Source organism: Erpetoichthys calabaricus, chromosome 4, assembly GCF_900747795.2.
Source record: "Erpetoichthys calabaricus chromosome 4, fErpCal1.3, whole genome shotgun sequence".
NCBI classification, from domain to species: domain Eukaryota; kingdom Metazoa; phylum Chordata; class Cladistia; order Polypteriformes; family Polypteridae; genus Erpetoichthys; species Erpetoichthys calabaricus.
In genome coordinates, this window is record NC_041397.2 from 92,497,548 (window position 1) to 92,515,176 (window position 17,629).

The 17,629-nt window shown below is 37.6% G+C and overlaps 1 protein-coding gene across 3 annotated transcripts in view; it reads left to right on the forward strand.

The window, feature by feature from the left end:
• Positions 1-17,629, forward strand: part of LOC114650153 (protocadherin-9) — an 892,982-nt gene that overhangs the window by 69,477 nt on the left and 805,876 nt on the right. The gene's annotated exons all lie outside the window — the stretch shown is intronic.

Sequence of the window (17,629 nt, forward strand, 5' to 3'; positions counted from 1 at the left end):
ACATGCCAGAGGTTTACTGGATTCAGATCCGGTGTCTAGAAGGCCACTGAAGAACACTGAACTCATTGTCATGTTCACAAAACCAGTTTGAGACAACTTTTGCTTTGTGACATGTTGCATTATCACACTGGATTTAGCTATTAAAAGATGGGTAAATTGTGGTCATGAGAAGGTGCACATGGTCAGCAAGACTACTCAGATAGGATGTGGTATTCAAGCTATTCACATGCGCAAAGAATGCCAAGAAAACATTCCCCACACCATTACACCACAACCACCAGCCTGGGCAAATTATTACACAATCTGTACAGACTCACACCATTGACTTTCCACAAGAACCTTTCTTATATTTAAATCATCCATGAGCTGAGTTCATGAATTCATACTGTTGGTACCAAAATCTGACACTACAATCTGTGTGTCTTAGCAGAAACTGAGATTCATCAGACCAAGCTACATTTTTCCAGTCTTCAAATGTCCAATTTCAATAAGCCATTGCCCATTGCATCCTCAACCCTCTGCTCCTGGCTGACAGGGGTAGAACCTGATGTAGACTTCTGCTATTGTATCTCATCCACCTTATGGTTTTGATGTGTTGCGCATTCTAAGATGCTTTTCACAGCAGTTGTAGAGTGGTTATCTGAGCAACCTTTGGCCAGTCTGACCAATCTGCTCTGACCTCTCATATCACCAAGGTGTCTCTGTTCACAGAACTACAGCATGCAAAATGTTTTTTTGTTTTTCACACCATTCTGAGAAAACTCCAGAGACTGTTGTGCATGAAAGTCCCAGAAGATCAGCAGTTACAGAAATTCTCAAACCAACATGTCTGGTACTCACAATCATGCCACAGGTTGAAATTACTGAGATCACATTTCTTCCCCATTCTGGTGTTTGATGTGAACATTAACTGGATCTCCTAACCTGTATGCACTGAGCTCATGTCACACAATTTGATGATTAGATAATTGTTTGGATAAGCAGGTGTGCTGGTGTTCCTAATAATTTGTTCAGTAAGTGTACATTGTTTTAAGTTCTGTGATTTCCATTTTCTAAAAAAAAAGAAAAATTCTGAAGACAGTTCACAATAGAAAACAAAAGGAGACATATTTCCAAGGTTCTTTCCTTTTATGTGATAATAAAGTGATGTCAATGTTGACCACCATTCTTTTTGGGTTAAAGGAGATCTTCATGTATTGTGTTTATGAAAGGCAATGACTGAGACCTCAAAAAAAAATGCCATCTACTGTTTGGTTTAGATCAGCCCAGCTCATTTAAATATATTTTCATCCAAAATACCGTAGATTCAAGTACTAAATAACTTGAATACCACAAACATTTCAACACATCGTGATCCCCTATATGTAATAACATAAACTCTGATATAAACTAAATTACTGTGTAACTTGCTATAGTGAGGAATAACATTTTTCTATATGGGATGTTCTTTCATTTGAGAAGAACTCTTATTGCTACTTGCCTTTACCCCTTTATAAATCAAATTAGTTGGCATGTAACCACAAACCTATGTCTTCATCTGCCCTACTGCAAGTTGACATAATATTTCTTTATAACTGAAAGGTCGATTCTACTTTAAGGGTTGCAAGTTAATTTACGTTTAGTCAAAAGGTTGCTTGAAATAGAGCCAACAATTTGTAGAATGCCTTTTCTTGAATCTGAAATATGAGGAAAAGGTGTTATAAGTCTTCTTGTTTTAAATAGAAATGCAGTAAAGACTATTTTTTAAGTATTTTAGGAGGAATATAAATGTATGCTTGAACCTTCTGTTAATAAAATGAGGATTAGTCTAGCCAAGTATGTAAGGTGCTGCTAGACTGCAATGTAAAAACCTTTCACTACTCTTATATTCCTTTACTTGCCTGGACTAAAACTACAATAATTCTGCATCTTGTTTTATTTCTTCAGAATGGTGTCTGCCATGAACAGCTATCTATCACCTTTTCCACTGCAGGGAGATTATGCTAATAGCAACAGCCATAATGCAGGACTCATCCCTGGATAGGACATCAGTTCATCACAGAAAATGCTCATTCACACTAAATTAACCCTGCATACATTACTTTGGAGCTGTGAGGTACTACCAGGAACCACTGAGGCACCCTCTGAAGGATTGGAGGGATTCAAAATACAGTATCTATAATTTTATATGCCCACTCAGTCTATGTTTCTGCAGACAAAAACAGACACATTTTAAAGAAAAATTGTTACTAGGGCTTTACCTTCATTTTTTTTGTCTTTTTCTTTTCTTAAATTTCACATCACACCACCTACTACCAGCAGCATATTTATTTATTTTATTCTTTTATTACACAGTGCACAGTGATCTGCCATAAAATCTTGTAGTCACTGGTTCACAACCTTCAGAATAAGCTTTTAGAAGCCTCAAGTGCATATGAATACAGACAGTGGGAATAAAAAAAATGAAAGTCTAACCCCATCATTTCCAGTGGGCCGTGAAATCCAGCTTCCACAATTAAGTTGGCAAAGTTCCACGAGGCGTGAAAGTGAATCCTTCAGTAGAGACAGTTATTACATTCCCTGATCTTTTTTCTTTATATGGCAGAGAGGAAGCGACATGGAACACAATAAAGGTCTCCATGCATGTTTTGAAAGGCTTAATTCAGTAGAGTTTGTTCACTAATATTACCCTTCCCTACAAGTGATTGGCAGAGAGCGAGATATAGAAAAATGAGAACATGGATGCCCACTCTGGCAAGACAATCTACTCTAACCTGTCAAATTTGCCACCAATTAGTGTCAGTATAATGAACACAGCATACAAAGGCCCAAGCCCTTTGTTTTGGAGATCATTTCTGGCAAAAGTGATAATACAAAGTACAAAGACCTTTTCTATTTTTCGTCAAGGCCTTCAAAACAACTCAAATATTTAATTGTAGATTAACCATAAATTAAATATAATAATAAAAAAAAATCATGAAAATTATTCATAAATGTGCATCTATACCTTCATCCATGTATTGAACCTGTTTAATCCATTTTTACGGTCACAGGGGTTCCACAGCTAATCCAAATGAGTATTCTGTAAAAGGGAGTGGACAGGACACTGCTCCATCACAGGGCATACATGAACACCCCCTACAGGCACTAACTCTGATCGAATTTAGAGATGGCAGACAACTTGCCATGCATATCTTGGAAGCTGTGAGATCTGGTGAAGAAATCATATGGCCTTGGGACAATTGTGCAGATTCCATAGGCAGAGAGAGAAAGAGACACCAGGTTGAGATCTGAATGAAGTCTTTTGCATTCCTACTAATCATCCAATCAGGAGTCTGAAATTTTAAATTACTATGTACAGTATATTAAAATAATTAGGTAGATATTAGATTATTCATTTATTCATTTTCTATTAACACTCAACCAGTTCAATGTTGTGGGGAGCAAGAGCCTATTCTGGCATCATCATTAGGAACAAGACTCAAGAGTCAACCTTAGCTATTAGGATTTTTGTTTAACTTAATCTTCTAAATTATAAAATCATACACTGAAATTGTCCAGCTATCTTTCACTATATTTGTTTTTGTAACATGGTGTGATACATAGAAAAGATTGATCTGGCATTAGCAGAATCTGTTAGTAGAACAGAAGTTTTACTTGACGTACTGTAACCAATAATGCTTTGTTAAGGTGGCTGGGATATCAGGGTTAGTGGAACTTAGAGACCATAGAATCCCATGTAAAACAAACTAATTTCATTCACATACTCTCACTCCTAACATGCATGTGGCTACGTCTAAATATCTTATTATGATGCTTTGGATGATTTAAATATAAGAAAGGTTCTGGTGGAAAGTCAATAGTGTGATTCTGTACAGATTGTGTAATAATTTGTGTCTATGCAACATTAAATTCCGTAAACTAATTTGTAATACAGTATCTAAATTCTGGCAACCATTCACACTAAATTTTTACAACTAAAAATCTTAACAAAACTCCAGGCAACAGATCAAGTGGTAGCATTTCTGAGTCCTTAAAATGTATTATAAATGCAAGTTGGTGTCCAAAATTGGTGGATGACAGGTGCTCAGAGCTTAATGGAAGTGTAATGTGGAGGGTCATCTTTTATCATGTCAGTATTATTTTATGTCACAAGAAGAAAATATACGTGAGTTAGTGGTAAGTATTCCAACTTATAGTCCCAGAGATTTGGATTCAACTCCTAGCAAAAGTAACTGATTGCATGAAGTTAGCACATTCCCCTTAAAGCTGCACTGGTTTTCAATCAGGGACATTACTTGAAGATATGGATATAAGGTGACCTGGCCTTTGTAAATTAAGTGAAGAGATGTACAAGTGTGAATGTGAATAGCCATTGAAAGGCATTCCATCCCATGCTGGCTTCTATCTTATGCCTGATGTTACCAGGATAAGCTCTGGACCTCCACAACTCAGTAATGGGACAGGTAGCTTTAGAATATGACTTGATGGATGGAAATTGGAAATGAATTTAAAATAGTCTAACAGGATGGTGACAATAGGGTAGTTTAAAGCAAAGTTTTACTACATTGCCGTATATCAATTTACTGGTACAGTATGGTGCCCTAGTGGTTAACGATGCTGTCAGTGCATCATAGCTCAAGAGTAATGAATTTCAGTCTCAGTTCATGTACTGTCTGTGTGGAGTTTGCACATTTTCCCAGTGTCAGCATGAGTGTTCTTTGAAATTCAATTTTTCTTTCTACATTACAAAGACAAGCAGATTAGTTTGATTGGCATTTCTATCCTTACCCAGTAGCACTGAGTGTGAATGTGTACACGAGTGTGCCTTGGGATGGGATAATGCTCTACCTTGTGTCCAATGCTGCTGGCTGTGAGTTTGATGACTATGATGTGGCTGCAATTGGCTTTATACGGCATGGGTGGATGGATGGACTATAAAACAACTCAAGCTAAACATTCTTGTGATTTTTTTTTCAATGGAATACCATCTGTTACGTTAGCATTAGATACTCCTTGTTATGAGATTTTCCACCAAATAATTGACAATGAATGATTTTGATTGATACTGAGATAACTTTCTAATGTTCATAATTTTACTGGCAAAGAAAGACTAACTGCATATATTTTGTTAGTGTATAAAACTAGGGATGGGACGTTTGGCACAGTGGTTTGGAAACTATCAGTTTAATTGTTAAATGGTGCGACTCAAACCACCTACACTTGAACACCAGCAAAACCAAGGAGCTGGTGGTGGATTTTAGGAGGCCTAGACTCCTCCTGGACCCTGGATCATCAGAGGTGACTGTGTGCAGAGGGTACAGACCTATAAATACCTGGGAGTGCAGCTGGATGATAAATTGGACTGGACTGCCAATACTGATACTCTGTGCAACAGAGGACAGAGCTGGCTATACTTCCTTAGAAGACTGGCATCCTTCAACATCTGCAATAAGATGCTGCAGATGTTCTATCAGACGGTTGTGGCGAGAGCCCTCTTCTACGCCGTGGTGTGCTGGGGAGGCAGCATTAAGAAGAAGGACGAATCACGCCTGGACTAACTGGTGAGGAAAGCAGGCTCTATTGTAGGCACGGAGCTGGACAGTTTGACATCCGTGGCAGAGCGACGGGCGCTCAAAAGGCTCCTATCAATTATGGAGAATCCAATGCATCCACTAAACAGTGTCATCTCTAGACAGAAGAGCAGCTTCAGTGACAGACTGCTGTCACTGTCCTGCTCCACTGACAGACTGAGGAGATCGTTCCTCCCCCAAACTATGCGACTCTTCAATTCCACCCGGGGGGTAAACGTTAACATTATTCAAAGTTATTGTCTGTTTTTACCTGCATTTTTATTACTCTTTAATTTAATATTGTTTTTGTATCAGTATGCTGCTGCTGGAGTATTGGAATTTCCCCTTGGGATTAATAAAGTATCTATCTATCTATCTATCTATCTATCTATCTATCTATCTATCTATCTATCTATCTATCTATCTATCTATCTATCTATCTATCTATCTATCTATCTATCTATCTATCTATCTATCTATCTATCTATCTATCTATCTATCTATCTATCTATCTAATGAAGTTCACTGCATCAAAACAGTGTATCGAAGCTTTACAACTATGTGATCAAAGACATCCAAAGCTTCAAACATCACTGAAACACCAGCAATGCTCTGATTGGTTCAAAGCTTTGCGCTGTCTCACATATTATGAAAGGGAATGTGAAACTCTCACACATACAGTATCTTACACACAAAAGGTATTGAATTAAATTAAGAGTCCGGAAGTATGAAACCCGTTATCCGACAATAAAGTAAATACCATTTTATATCTTCTTTACTGTAACTTATAACATGTCATTAATACTCTAGCCTAATGCAGGCTCCTTCTCTAAACTTTCTTATGTGTGCCCAGTTCCACAAGCACATTCCCTAAACCCTTTATGACTCTCTTTGCCCCTTAGGGCAATCATTCCCCAAGAACTAATAGAAAAATATGAATCTTTCAAATTGCCCCACAGCAAAAAAAACCAAAAAAAAACAGACGTAATAATGTTGTTACACAATTATGAATCAGTGCTGACTGATAATGTATGGTAGAATCTCGCTGGCTCTGAACACTAATGCATTTTTGTTGTTTGCATCACTATAGTAATGGCCCTGTCAAGCTGCATCAGCCTGGGTATGAATCGGCAGCAGTATTAGTCGGCATTCCATCATACAAATAATCAATTTAGTGTTAGCTGCAGGGGTGCTGATAAAAACTACAAACTTGCTAACGTCTCAAAATTAGTCAAACTAGGGCGTCAGGAGCAAGCGGTCCTTCTAAGAATAGTGAGCTACCTAAATGACCCAGGTGATAAAAATGGCAGAAAACTACATTTAGGACTAATGATAACATGATTATCATAAGATCAGAATGAACATACAGAGTGTGTTCTTGGGCTTGTAATGTTTTGTGGCACCTCCCCAATATTAACTATGCACTCAACAAGGATTAAAAGTACTTGGGCTGTGTCAAGCTCATGGCTGCTATGATTTCTGTAACTCACCAGATTTCACTATTTTCGAAGCATCGGATTGTTTTCTGGTACAACTAAGAAGAAGCTTCAAAGGGCTTCATCCGTCCATCACAATATAAAACCATGCATTTGCTCCTGCAGAAACAAACTACGTTACTCTAGTATCATCTGGAACACCATCCCTTGCATTTCATCTTACTATCAGACACCAATTAAATGTAATGAAGTCTGAGTTCCATCAGGTCATCTGCACCTGTTTATTTACCTTCTGTTTATTAAATTCATCTGCTCCTAGTTGTAGTAAATAACTACTACGGACAAACTGGATCTAGAACCTAAATCATGTAATAATTATCACACGCTAAAAACAAATGCCAATCAAGAATTCAGTTTCGTTTCTGTCAGGTGGTTGAGTTGCTCTACTGAAAAGCTGAGTATGAGAAGACAATATAGGCAGCATCTGCAGCTGACATGAGAGTAGTATGAGAAAAGTGGGTGACAATCAAGATGCTTTAAGTCATCTCTTCTAATCAGGTGGTAGCAATACGATTGCCCCAGATGACACTAGTTTATCTTAAAAACCGAAGAGAAGCGGTGGAGGCCCAAACAGAATGTTAGTCGTATAAGTAGTTTTTCTTTGTCTGTATGAAAAATTTTGCACCCTGAAAATAAATATTTTCCAAGGACTTGCTTTATATTGCAGTGCGTTTTAGTGTTCTCAAGTAAGGGGACATCTGTGGAGTAGATGATGGAGATCTGTTTAAAAACAAATATATACACTGTATATATATAATTTTACCTATTTATTATTTCCTAATTTTCATGTAAAGAATAGAGGAAAATAACATAATTACGGCCTTATGGGAAGCAAATAGGCTTGTATTTGCAAGGGTTCAAATCTCCAAGAACACATCAAACAACATGTGTGGCATGAAAGATGTATCAGTGTGATTTAAATAGTATAGTTTACTTTAACATGTCTGGAATATTATGATTGACTAAATAATGGCTGAATTATTAACGGAAAATGGCATTGCCACACACCTTGTGGTCACTAGGCTTGATTCCAGATTGGAGCGTTTCTAGAGTATGCATTGCATGCTCTCTGAATATTCATGTGAGTTTTTAAAGACCATACCATCCATGAAGTAAGATTTCCTCTCACAGTCTAAAGTCAGAGTGTTAGGTCTACTAGGTGCAATGTAAATATTTTCACAAATACATTTGTGCAAATTGAATATTGTCTTGCAATGCAACCTGGTGGCTGCATTTTCATTTTTAGCACTGCTAACATACTGTATACCACCAGGAGAATGGAACTGAATCAAGCAATGCTGTGTGTGATGAGTGCACACTCTTGCCCTTGAGTTGGTATATTCTCCCACACTCTAATTATCCTGCCACTTTACAAAGATATGCATTGGGTTAACTGGCAAGTCTTAATTTATGTTGTATAAGTGTGTCCTGTGATGGACTGACACCCTAGCCAGAGTTTAGTTCCTTGTCTGGTAGCTGTTGCTGCCACCCCAGTGCTCTAAAATAGATTCAGTAAGTTTAACAATGGATGGATGCATTACATTTAACTCATTAATGTTACTTTAGACTTTAGCCCACCTCAGTCTCAATTGGGAACACACTATATTATGTGATTGTTTAATTCTAATTCATTCATTCATTGTGTTATTAGAAGCAAAATGTGCCACAAAATAGCAGTATTTTAGACACTAAGGAAAGGATTCCAGTGTAATAACACATTTGGTTCCTTTGTAAATATGGGCCTTCACTAATTAATAATCAACATATTAAGAAAATTACCATATTGTTTGTTCCAGATGGGCTTGATTAAAACAGTCTTAACTCTGCATCTTTGCTTTAGTGCTGCTTTCTAGTCAAATTTTTAAATGACATAAAATGATAGATTAAGTTTTTTTTTTCAAAAAAGAACAAAATACACAATTTGTTGATTATTTGTGCAGTACACAGTGTATTTTTTAGCTGACATTTTGGAGTGTTACTGGAATTTTCTTCTGAAATCGCATGACTTGGTTCCAGTATCAAAATCTCTTAACACACAATATTTACAATCCAGGCTTATAATACAAACAAAGTTTAACAGTGCCCTCTGGCACCCTGTAAGGCCAGTAGATAGACATCTGTAATGATGGAGTCTGGCATCTTAGGGAGACACCCACTCTTTCATTTCAGAAGAGTTTCATAATAAAATAAAGGTTAGAAGAAGACAAGTCCTTAATTAAGCCTCTGTAATTCCATAAAGAAGTAGGACGCAGATGGAAATGTGTGAGCTTTAAACCTTTCTTTAAACTGTTCCAAGAATGAAACTGCTGAGTTGCCCCACTAGAAAACAAAATGTTTATAACAAGAGACTAGAAATTGTATTCTGTGTTGTCATTTTTGCATATTCTGATGTTTACATTGAAGTGCATAAGATGAAGGACCCTGCATGACCCTGTCCGTCTAAGATATACTTCATTCTTTTATAGTTTCACACATTTATGTTAATGACTGAAAAATATTATCCTGTAGAAAAGATTTTGCAATTGAACTTTTTTTCTCATGTGCTTTTCTCTTTCATTTGAAAGCCTAGAGGGAACATCCATTTATGAAGCACCTTAAAAGAACGAAAGGCTTTATTCAGGATTCTATTTAGTCATTATCATCTTGACATTTCCTTACTCTGAGCAGTTTTTCAGGTGTTTAGAAGTAGAACAAAATACAATGACTGACTAAAGCTTTTTTTTTAAAGTGAGTGATTAGGGTCAAAAAGCAGAATCATATCCAGCTGTATTTTTATATGCAATATTCAAAACTATCATTTGTAGTTATTTATTTACCAGACTAGCAAACTGTTTTTGGCCTCTTTCATCATCAGTACTATTACAAAGACTTCTACCAAGCCATAAACAACCCAATACAAAGTGAAAGTATTTGTATACTAATCCATTTAAACATAGTAATAAACAAACAGTGTATCAATTAGGGAAATATAACATAAGAGGCCAATGGAGATGCAAATCAGTTTTTAAGATAAATAGTCAAAAGGATGGTTTTCATTCAGAACTTGAATGTTGGTACTTAAAGAACATGGGCTCATGGGATGGACATCAGAATGATGACCACAGGGATTCTTTGTAATGAGGTTCCAGTTATTGTACAGAGATAACTTAGGCAGGAAACCCTAGGATATTTTGTGTCAAGAGTTTGAAAGTGAGAAGTTATAGTTTGATAACAATTATGGAAGTAAGGCAGGAATCCTAAAATGGTGGTTTTGTACGTGAAGAAAATGTAAAGTTTCATTAACGTCACAAAAAAAATGTACATGTGTCACCAATATTACTAATAGATTTTCGGCTAATGAAAGTGCTCAGTGGTACTTGGAAAGTTTGATTTGAAATGTAAAAAAAACATACAGGGAAGTGTCGAAGAAGCAGGTTTTCAATGAAAAAATTTGAAACACAATCAGTAAAAAGGACATTTAGCAACACAGTAATTTCTTCCATAACTTACATCTTGGTAAATATATGAAAGTCTGTTGCTTATGTTTGATATAATCAAAATACAAATGATACATTCTTTTCAGTTCTTGTTTGCAGTGGAAAAACATCTGAAACAAGACTGGCTGCTTAAATTTTGGCCCCTGCTATTTGAAAAAAAGGGATTCTTTTCTTTTGAGATCCTGGTGCTCTTTTGAAAGACATGTTGTATGTTTGTGGAGAGGCAAGACAGCTGCAATAAAGAAAACCTACTCAAAAGGATGTCAATTGAGTTTTCATGAACCCAACACTCACACATTATTTGAAATGAATCAATGGATTGTACTCGATGCCCATTCAAAATCCCAGCCTCTCTGAGTCTCGTTACACCTGCCATAAAGGTCCTGTGCTTTAATTTTGCAATCGTTAAGGATGTTTTTATAGGTATTGTGGCAAAGTCACTGGGGAATCATTCATTTGATCCAATTTGATGATGTGTCAGAAACCAAGAAACAGTGAGTATGATGATTGCTGTGAGGGCTGTTTATCCCATTTTTATATCTATTGGCTCATGTAACTAATTCTTAGATGGTGGCCAAAACATCAATGCAGTGCAGCATATCAGTATCCCACAGCTTGATGGAATGCAATTTAGAGGTATATGCATAGGCACACTACCAGTCAAACCTTTAAGAACACCCCCAGTTTTCCATGCTTTGTCATGGTACAAAAAGATGAATGAATCTCAATCCTTGGTACACATTAGTAGTAGGTCAGCTCACTGTCCTATGTTTATGATACCAATATACAAATCTAATCTTCTATAAAAAACAAGGGTGCAGGGAAAATGTTAATATTATCCCCATATTTGTTTATTGACACTCATATTCTATAAATGTGTTCCTGCCTTATCCCAAAGTTGTGTCCATTAAGCCAATTGTAAATTTGTGTGGATTTGTTCAAAAACAGGCACCGTAATGGACTGACACGATATCCAGGTTTAGCTTGTATCTGGTGCCAACTGCTGGCAGAATAGGCTCTGGCTTCCCATTGTGGCAACTGGTTCAGACACAGACAGGCAGACACGTTCATGTCACCCAACACACATTTATTTACACTATTATGTACAGTCTTATCATGCTCAAAGACCCCAAAGTCCTGGCCTCTCAACAATGCCTTCTCTCTTTTCAGGCCACCTCCTTGTCGTCCTCCTGACATCATCTTCCTTCCTCCCGACTCTTGTCCCTGACTGGAGGGAGGCGGCCCCGGCAATCTTCCACCGACACTCCCCAGTGTGGCGGAAGTGTCGGCTGTGTACCCGGAAGCACTCCAGGTGTCCCCTCTTCTCTTCCCCCCAGCACTTCTGGGTGTGGCAGAAACACTGGGGTCCAGGGTCCCCAAGACATCAGAGCACCCCCTGGCGGTGGCCACGGGCCCCTACAGGGTAGAGCTTACAAGCTCTGTACCCGTGGCCCCCAATATAACCAGGGCGGATGCCCCCTCACGTTCTGGAGGAGGAATGAGCCCTCCTCCTTTCCTCCTGGGCGTCCCGGCCGGGCGTGAGCCCCATCCGGGTGCCACACCATAATCCTTCTTGGATGAAGTTTTGAGACTGTTTGTGTTATGTACTCTTATTACGAGGATTAAAGTCATAGCTTTGTTTAGGTAAGCTGAGGAGCTATGAAAGATTTTAATATCAATTAAAAATATTTTAATACTTTATAGTTTACTAATTTATAGTAAACTATACAGATATATGTTGATTTGAAAATACAATACATCACATAGCATGCAATGACAATATACTTTATGCTATTAGGCAAGTCTGTTCAAGCCTCCTGATATAGTAAATACTAATATTTTTCATTTTATACATGGAATTGTAATATTTTGTTGTTTGATTATTCAACCATTTTCTCTCCTTTAAAACTTATAAAGTTTTATATTGACTGTTTTCTCTCTATACAGAGGTACAGTATATATTTTTAATTCTCCATTTATATTTTCTAAATATTTTTTCCTGTAAAAGACAGCAGCAAGTTAAATTTAATAAGACACAGTTTTTGAGTTCGAGTTGAATTACAAGTACATGTAACACTCGAGGTAAATCATGAGTGTTCGTGATCTTCGATCTGTGCTGATTCTAACAGACACTCAGTCACAAGTTCTCAAGAGACACTTGAGCTCTGCCAATTTAACATGATGCTGTACCATGAGTTACTGTGCCTGATTGCGAGAACAAGACCCTGCAGTTCAAATAAGACATAATGATAGCTTTGGTAACAAATATTTAGATTACCTGGTTTAATGCCAACTACGAGACAAACAAAGTAGTGGAAATTTCTAACATTTTATTCTACCCATCAATGTGATTTATTTTCTCTTCCACATACACAGTCTTATCACAGAGTTATAAATAGCTCATCAGTCTGTTTCATATTGTTGAAGTTTGATTAGCTATGAATTTGATGCACTGACTATTAGCAACATTTTTCAGCTCATAAAGATGTGCTGTGGTGAAGAAATTTGGATAGGTTTTTCAGAACAAAGGGTTTGTTCACATAATGCATACTACTAGCAACAATCACAATGTTTTGTCTGTTGAGCACCTGTGACAAATATCTCAGATACTGGGTTATGTTTATGTCAAAAGAAGAAAGAGTCTTTTAGTCTTTTGCTCCACCAGAAAAGAGAATCTTTTTCTTCTTCAATAATAAACTGCTTCAGAGAGTCTGTTACCCCTCTTGGGTAGGATCTTTGCTGCTGAGATTATCTTACAGGTACTGTAGGTTCTTACTTGCACTAAATATTCAAATATAATTGTTAAAAGAAAAACATTGGGGGATTCCACATAATACTAGTATTCAATAATATTACATTTTTGCCTTAATACTATTGGTATTTTTTCATATTTCCACATCAACATTGTAAAATATGCAGTGAGCATATCCAGTAGTGAGATGTATCCAGAATTGAGTTTCACATCTCTTTATGACTCAGATAGATAGATAGATAGATAGATAGATAGATAGATAGATAGATAGATAGATAGATAGATAGATAGATAGATAGATAGATAGATAGATAGATAGATAGATAGATACTTTATTAATCCCAAGGGGAAATTCACATACTTCAGCAGCAGCATATTGATAAAAAACATTATTAAATTAAAGAGTGATAAAAATGCAGGTATAACAGACAATAACTTTGTATAATATTAACGTTTACCCCTCCGAGTGAAATTGAAGAGTCACATAGTGTGGGGTGGAACGATCTCCTCAATCTGTCAGTGGAGCAGGACAGTGACAGCAGTCTATCGCTGAAGCTGCTCCTCTGTCTGGAGATGATACTGTTCAGTGGATGCAGTGGATTCTCCACAATTGACAGGAGCCTGCTCAGCGCCCGTCGCTCTGCCACGGATGTCAAACTGTCCAGCTTTGTACCTACAATGGAGCCTGCCTTCCTCACCAGTTTGTCCAGGTGTGAGGCGTCCCTCTTGTTTATGCTGCCTCCCCAGCACACCACTGTGTAGAAGAAGGCGCTCGCCTAGAACATCTGCAGCATCTTATTGCAGATGATGAAAGACGCCAGCCTTCTAAGAAAGTATAGTCGGCTCTGTCCTCTCTTGCACAGAGCATCAGTATTGGCAGTCCAGTCCAATTTATCATCCAGCTGCACTCCCAGGTATTTATAGGTCTGCACCCTCTGCACACAGTCACCTCTGATGATCACGGGGTCCATGAGGGGCCTGGGCCTCCTAAAATCCACCACCAGCTCCTTGGTTTTGCTGGTGTTCAGTTGTAGGTGGTTTGAGACTCAGGTTGTGCATACAGTATATTAAAAATATTAAACATAAACAAAAGTTCAAACCTATTAAACAAGATACGGTGATCTTTAATCAGTAGATTCATTTATCTAAGGTGACTTACACCCTAAGTATAAGCAATACATTAGAGTGACTGCAAGCACAAAGGTAATACATTTTAAAGTCGAATACAAGTAGTGTCGTACACAATTTTTCCAAACATTCATTATAAACTAAAAGTTGACTATTGATAGAATAATGAAACTGTAAATTTCTAGAAGGCAAGCATAGGAGTCGAAAGCCTACGAAAGAGGTGCATGACTGTCCCTATATCAAAGAAACATTATCTGTTTGATGTGAGAAAAAAAGTTTAAACATGCGAAAGTTCTGTAGGTATTGGACTTCCAACTCCTGCAAGTACCTGCATGCCAATACCGTAATTTTGATCGAAAGACAGCAGAAAGATGTTCATAATGTGAGGACTGGAATATGCTAAGTGGGCTGCCATATTCTAGATCAGCAAATGAAATTGTACTTTCTGAAATTTCTGCCTGTAAGGTTGTATAATAGTTGTCAAAAACTTTGTGACACGGCTGGATAAAAGTGTTAATTCAAGGTGAGAAATACTTCCATAGTTACATTTAGGTCTTTGACAATAATTATTCTAATATTGTAGAGCTGGGTCAGTGAGAGAGATGAAGAGAGAAGTACTGTGTAATACGAGGGTACATCAAAAAGTAAAGGCAATTTGAAAATTAACCTCAACGGAGAGAGGCTGAGGCAATACAACATGGTTTGCGATGTTGAAGCCAGTGTCAAATGAACATAGATGTTCTGCTGTGGGATTGCATCATTCATGAACAAAGTGCCAAAGTGAGATTTCCTTAGGCAGAAGACCTGCTGAAATTTGTTTACGACGCTCTCCCCATTGCAGGAAAAATGAAGATGTCTGCATGTTCAGCTGAGTAGAGGAAATTCTGTTTAGCTCATCTGGATGACCTGTACTTCTGAGGCTTTGGTTTCATGGTTAGCTTTTTCATGTCAAATTATAAAACAGAAGGGCGAGTCCCTGAGTGATTCCATACTATTTACAAATATCAGGGACAATGCTTAGTAAAAGATTTGTGAATAGACAGGCAAAAGATCAAGTATGATATGTTAAGTTTTACAAAAAAGAAAGCCATTCAACCAAAATCAGTCTGATTACTTTTCAGAATAGACATATTTTTATAGAACACTTGTAATATATCACACAATAAGTAGGAGAAGGGTGGGCTAACTTCATTTAATGTTTGTAGTTAGATTAATTAGAAGCCAGAGGTTTAAACAACACTATTGTACTCATTTTATTTCCACACTGATGTTGAAATGGTGGATTTTTATGGTTGGCAGACCTTAAGATGTAGAGATTGTAATAGAGGTGCTATATAGGCGCTCGACCCGACACAGATAGACACAGAGGCACGTATAAACAAACGACACTTTTATTTTTCTTCACCCGTGGGCGCACATCTTCCCCGTGACCCACAGGCAATACACAGTCCACAAGCACAATCCCAACACAGCAACAATCCTTTCTCCTTTTTACCACCACTCCTCCTCAAGCTTCGTCTCCTTCCTCCCAACTCTGGCTCTCGAGTGGTGGTGGCTGGCCCTTTTTATATCCCACCCAGAAGCGTTCCAGGTGCTTGACCACCTGGTCCTAATTGCCCTTCCGGGTGAGGCTGAAGATACGTCCAGCTGGGCTGCTGACTCCATGCAGCTCCCCCTAGCGGCCATCCAAGCCTCCAACCAGGCTGTGGAGGACTCCATCTCCCATGGAGCCATGTGACAGGCTGGTGAATCACCGTCCACCAGGGAGGCTGCCACCAAGCGTCCTGGGGGAAGTATTGAGCTGCCCATGGTTGCTCCCCTGGAAGAGATGCAGAAGAGTATGTAAGCTGCCATGTAAACTTAAAATCAGCCATCAAGACGCACGCCAACTGCCCAAAGCAAAACTCATAGTGCACTTTGAGGTTTGGCACTAGACAATGTAAATTTTAATTAATTAATTAAAATTAATTAACTTAATTTAATTAATGCTAGTGTTGTTCTGGAAAATTATTCTAGTACAGCATTGATGTCAAGGAAATTCATAAAAATAACAATAATACATTTTATTTACATAGTACCTTTTTAAGCTAAATGATGATGGTTGACCAGGCAACTAGAACAAAGAGATTGCTCTTAACAAGAGGTTAGTGTCATAATGTCAACAGACTAGACCTTTAATTTGGAAGCCATATTAGAGTTAACCAAAATGCATGTTAATCCAGGGCCACCAAAACAAAAATTCAACCAGCCAAAAACACATAAAAGGCTTTAAACAATATTGGCAATTGCTGTTGGCTTCAAACTGGACCAGGTTAATGAAATGCTATAACCTATTTTAACTGCACACTAAATTCCAGAACAGACCATCACCAAGACAGACAGCAGATGTTTAAGCCCTATAAACACCACAATGGGTACAGGACATGCACACACACAAACACACAGAGAGAAATAAAAATAATAACTTGCCTTGTGTAGAGCTCTTTCTCAGTATTGGTTCAGTATAATTTTCTTAGGATTGTCTGTGCCCAAATCATCCACAGTAAACAAACTTGGCTCATGTGATTCAGTCTGACTCAGCTCAGCATCTTCTTCTTTGTGGCTCATTCAATTACAAGCCCTGTTCCTACCGCTAGTTAGCTACATTTATCTGCCATTCACATGGGATTTTTCACTGCAACATCAGATTGAGAGTCTCTTCCAAACCCATGTGCAATTAAAGCAGCAAGAGATGATTTCATCCAATTTTTAATATCCATAGTGTAATTTTTTAAACACAATGTTATCTAATTTTTCTAATGATCAACATAATTTTATAACTATCTATATTGATGATTTTGGATGTAAACTCATGCTCCCACCTATGGTACTATTAAGCTACAAATCAGAGTATGAAATGTAAAAGGATGCTTGTCAATCAAGAAACTGCCTCTATAAATTTACAAGTATAGATATTATTTTTTATACAAAAGAATGTTTTTATTGTTAAAATATTAAAAAATGGGTTTAGCAGTGTGATTGGTCAGGACTGGCCCCCTGTTGCCCAACCACAATGACAGGTCTGCATGTACTTTTCAAATTAGTCCACTTGTGTGACACACCAAACTTACTGTGTAATGTGTTCTTCACTGAGAGCTAGTACAATTTATTAACCATAAATCAAAAATTCCACAACATTTTACAAACATAAATGCACAGTAAAAGAGAACAATGTCAGGGATTAGC